Below are 5,481 nucleotides of genomic sequence, written 5' to 3'. Positions count from 1 at the left end.
TAGATTTGGATAGATAAGATTTGGGCAGTGAAGGACAAGGATGTTTTAGTTTTATCTTCCCTATGTCTATTAATGCAGCCTAGCATTTTACTAGCTTTTTTGGATCAGAAGTATCACATTATGTGCCCATGTCTAAATCATCTTTGTGCCTTCCCTCTCCTCAGCACAGCACCTGGCACAAGAGAAGGGGCTTAATAAAAGTCTGAATTACACTGACAAAATGAATTCAATTAAACAAATACGTATTGGGTAACTTTCAGATGCAAGACACTGTTTAGGTATACTGTCAGCATCAAGGGATGCCAAGAGTGAGGCAGTCCCTCTGCGCTGAGGACATTTTGAGCCTTGTGCAAATAATTATTTTGATAGATAACATTTATTGGGAACCTACTCTGTACCAAGTCTTAAATGCATGTTTTTAACAGGTAGTGTGCCTTAACGGTTACAAACACTGTAGAGCCAGATGGGTAATAGTATTAAAACTGGCTCTTTTATTTCCTGTGAACTTGAACATATTTCTTAAATTTTCTATGGCTCAGTTTATCTTTAAAATGGCAATAACAGCAGCATCTACCTCACAGAGCTGTTTTGAGGACTGAATGAGTTCATACATGTAAAATAGTTTGAAGAGAGCCAGGCACCCGGTAAGTTTAAGTTCTCTAAAAGTGTTGGCTTTTATTAACAATTCCATCTATAGTATTATGGGTCCTATTTTCCTGTGGACCAAACAGACTGAGGGAGGCTAGTAAATAGAGTACCTGCTGCCTAATGTAAAGTGCAACATACTATTTAATGGAACAGTAACAGTTTACAGTAGAAAAGGGTGCTTTTGGCAACGTCAAGGAGCCCACAGTTCATCAGATAAGCTGGAGGAACAAGGCAACAAAACTAGGGGAAAAAGAAGAAATAGATGTCCCAAGCCTTGGACACCTAGCATGCATTCTTTTCCTGGACAGCCTCCCCTTTCACTCTCCCTGGGTTGTCCAGCCTCAGCTGTTCTCATTCCTGTGGGGAGCCCCAGGGAAGACCTTAACCATCCACCTGTGCCCCGCAGGAGGCGCTCTAGCTAGAGCAGCTACCTCCTTGCCTGTGTGGCCTTTCCTGTACACTGAATCCTGGCAACGAGGACCCCAATCCACACACTCCTTTAATTCATCTTCGTGCTGGTGCAAGTTGCTGAGCCTTCTCAACAAGACTCCCCCTTCGGTGGGATGACAGATGCACAAAAAGAAGTTTGGTTTAAGAGATCATTAACAGTGAAATAATGAAATCCCTTTGGAGGCAGCTTTTTGTTGTTGTTTTTGCCCTCTCTCTTTCAGAGTCTTCAGTTCTCCTGAAAGCAGACAGTACCCTCTGCCAAGGAATGGTCTGTGGTGCCTAGGATGGAATTACATAAGGTCAGGACTTAGCTCTGAGGCTTAGCAGTTAAGGCTTCTGCAAAGTTTCCAGAATATCATCAGCAGATGTTGTATTCATCTGCCTAGTTACTATCATGAAAGAAAACAGGGAGAGAATGAGGAAGGCAATCACAAGTGGGGGGAAATTTTGTCATCTCCTGTTTGTTTCACAGACATAATTCTCATCTTGGACATTCAATTTTATGTAACAAATAATCAAGGGAACAATTTCCCAGTATAAACTAGACTCTTTATTGAAGTCTGACCAGGGCACTGAACATTCTGGTTTCTACTCAGTGTCCATTCTCCATCCCTTCGTTTCTTTCTAACAAATTCCTGTTCGTTCAGCTCTTCATGCCTCGCTGAGTCCATCCCCATTTACGGGAGTAGATGTTGGGTAGTATAAGCTCATAGGTGCATGGCATTTTCTTGATAGCTGTTTGGGTTCAGGGGTGGGCCTGTGATTAAGTTGGCCTAAAGAGAATGAAATATAAGACATATAGTTTATTATTGAAGAACATGATTTTTCCCCCTCTGCTAGACATGAAAAGGAGAGTGTAGTCAATGTCTCTGGTAGCCATCAGGGGCACCTTGGAAGAAAAAAATGCCAAGGATAGCCAAGGGGAGATGGAAAGAACTTGGGTCCCTGATGGCATAACTGAACCATAAATTATACTACATCTAAAGCCCATCCTATCCCCAATTTGAAATGGACTTTTTCTGTTACTTGCTATAGCAAAGCATTCTAACTATGTTCAACAAAATAAATATTCTAACTACTGCTGCAACCTCTTTGATTAAATATTTATGACTGGCCTTTTTTAAAATCCTGTCGGTTCCAGGTTCCCCACACCCCATCGCCAATTTTCAATAGCCTGATATAAATATTCCTAAAAGTCTTGTTCATTTATTATTCAATAATTCAAATATCTATTAAGCACTCACTTATACTAGGCACACGTTTTCATGTTGGCAGTAGAGCAATGACCAAGAGAGATATGGTCTCTTCCATAAGGGAGCTCACATTCTAGTTGCACAGACCTAGTTAATGAAAAGTTAACTTCAGATTATGATTAGTGCTAAGAAGAAATAAAGTCATCACTAGAGTAATAAAAAGAAAAGGATAGGGCTTCTCTTTTTTTAGATAAAAATTCAAATTTATTTACATAATTTAATACAATTTTATGCTCTTTTCTAGCTATATTTTGAAATAATTTTAGATTAACAACTGTAAAAACAGTAGACAAAGTTCCCTTTACCCTTGACTCAACTTCTCTTATTGTATAATCTTACATAACAACAGTACAATGATCAAATAAATGTGTTAACATTGATATAATGCTAATTATTGTGTCATTTAAATTTCTGCAATTTTCTCACTATTGTCCCTTATCTGGTCAGGAGCCAACTCAGGATCCCATACTGCTCTTATATCTTTTCAACATCTCAGATAGGGCTTCTTAAAATTGGTTGTTCAGAAAAGGTTTTACTGGAAAACAGTCTGCAAGTTCCTCAAAAAGTAAAAACACAGAGTTACCATATGACCCAGCAAGTTCTCTCTCAGGTATTTATACAAAAGAAATGAAAACACATGTCTACACAAAACTTGTACATGAATGTTCAAAGCAACATTATTCCTAGTAGCCAAAAAGTGGAAACATCACAAATGTTCATCAACAGATGAATGGAGAAATAAAAGGTGGTACAGCCACAGGTTGGAATATTTGGACATAAACAAGAATGGAGTACTAATACATGCTACTAACAGATGGACTTGAAAGCTTTGTAGTAAATGAAGAAAAGGCAGTCACAAAAGATCATATATTGTATGATTTAATTTATATGTAATGCCTGAAATAGATAAATCTATAGGGGCAGAAGGTCAATTAATAGTTGCCTAGAGTTGGAGGCGAGGGTGTGGAATGGTGAGTGGCTGTTAATTGGTACAAGGTTTCTTTTTTGTATGATGAAAATGTTCTAACATTAGATTTTGGTGATGATTGCAAAACTCAGTCAATATAATAAACCATTGATTGAATTGTATGCTTTAAATGGGTGAATTTTATGGAATATAATTTTTTCTAAATAAAGCTGTCAAAAACAATAACAACAACAAAAAAGATCTCCCCTAGGAGGAGACATTTAAATTGAGACCTAAAAGATACGGGGAAAGCAGTCATGTTAAGAGTTGTAACAAAAACTCTCAGTCCTAGGGAACAATGTGTACAAAGGCCACGAAGAGACAGGTCAATAAACAAGGGGGTGAGTCTTAGGGGATGATGTTGGAAAGGGGCCTGAGCAGGCAGGATCTTCTGAATCTCTCAAAGTCACCAAGTCCTATTTTGACACATATTCTCATTGGGCAGTATAATCCATATGGAAATCAGCATAAAATACTTAACAGCAAAACCCATGGATAAGGCAGCAAGTGGAGAACTGTTAATTCCAAATACTGTAGCTGCAAAACACCTTATTGTGAAGAAAAGAAGCATCATCAAGTTTTAAAAAGGAAAAGTCTTTAAACCAACACTTGTCCTGTAACTGAGGAAGTTCATTACATCACCTACCATGTCATAAGAATGAACTTCTAGGAGATATTTATAGAGATTTTAGTGAGCCTATGAAGCATTTACATCTTCAGAAGTTCAAAAAGTGTGGGATCCTATAGAATACCAAACAGGAACAGAAATCATTAAAGCTATATAAATTCAGACTTCATAGAGTCTGAACTTTATGAGCAGTTGTAGGTGACATACCTGAGACCTAGGATTACAGGGGAGTGACCAATCCAGGCTAGACCAACACAGGATCTAGAAAAGAGTTGGAGGATGACACAGTCTTCCAGGTCAATGTACAAAAAATATCTAGATCAAAACCAGGAGGAAAAAGAGAATTAAGCCTTGCAAATTTTCATCAACACCCTTGAGAGGAGGGATTGATGTTTAACTGTTTAATACTAGTGTGATTCATACTATATGTGTTTATACTTCTCAAATTCTACTATACATGATTGATCAAAATAGATCTGAGGGTGGAGACAGGTGGAGAGAGGCAGAGAGAGAGAAAGAGAGAGAGAGAGAAGTGACCATTTGGATTCAGATGTTGCCTTTGTGATCAAATGCAAAAACAAAATCACCACCTTCATCATCATCATCATAACAACTGCCTTTACCATTACTCATGTAGTATGTACTCTCAATGTGTTAAGGGTTGGAAAGAAAAAAAAACATTGTAATTAAAGTCTGCAAACTAACTTCAATGTTTTTGTCTATCACATGGCCTTGATATATCTTCTTTGAGTCTGTTTCTTCAGCAGGGAATAGACCTAACCATAGGGTTCCCGGGACAATAAAATAACATGAAAAAGTGCTCTCTTGACTTAAAGTGATATATATTTACAATTAATAAGAGGGACATTGTTTAAGTAAGCTTACCAGAAACAGTCTCCAAAGAACCTAACTTTAACAATCCCTGGAAAATTAAGTAAAAAAATATATTTGTCTTCATAAAAGAAATTATTACTTTTCTACCTTGTCTGTAGTGTCACAGAATAAAATGTTCAAATTAAAATGCCATAAAATTACATAGCGTTTTCAACTCCTTGGAAAATGTTCAACTACTAGGGTTGGGACAGGAAAGTATGTGCTTTCTCAGCCTTTGAAACGCTTCCAGATTCTGTCATCTTCTTTTCATCTTAACATCAAAGTTGGGAAAATCTCCTTCACACTAGGGGCAGGTGTTTACACGCCGCTCACTGAGGTACTTCGCTGCCTCGTTAATCTGTCTCTTTTTCTATTTACATCCTGAGACTCAAGCATTAGTCTTTTATTTCTCTTAGTGTTTTGCTGACCTGTGCTCACTCAGCTGGAAAACTACTGATACATTTTGACAGGTGATTTGGCTCATAAATATAGCCACGGAAAAGAATCAGGGAGAAGGGGTTTCACCAGAAGCATGATCAGCACATACGAAATGCTGAACATGGCAGAAACACACAAAAGAATATTTATAAACTGGTTAAAAAAGGGGGAAGCTCCTTGTTTTCTGGATGACTTAACTCTCAACTCCCAGGGTCTTGAAATCA

Source organism: Saccopteryx leptura, chromosome 1, assembly GCF_036850995.1.
Source record: "Saccopteryx leptura isolate mSacLep1 chromosome 1, mSacLep1_pri_phased_curated, whole genome shotgun sequence".
NCBI classification, from domain to species: Eukaryota; Metazoa; Chordata; class Mammalia; order Chiroptera; family Emballonuridae; genus Saccopteryx; species Saccopteryx leptura.
This window is presented reverse-complemented; position numbering follows the sequence as displayed.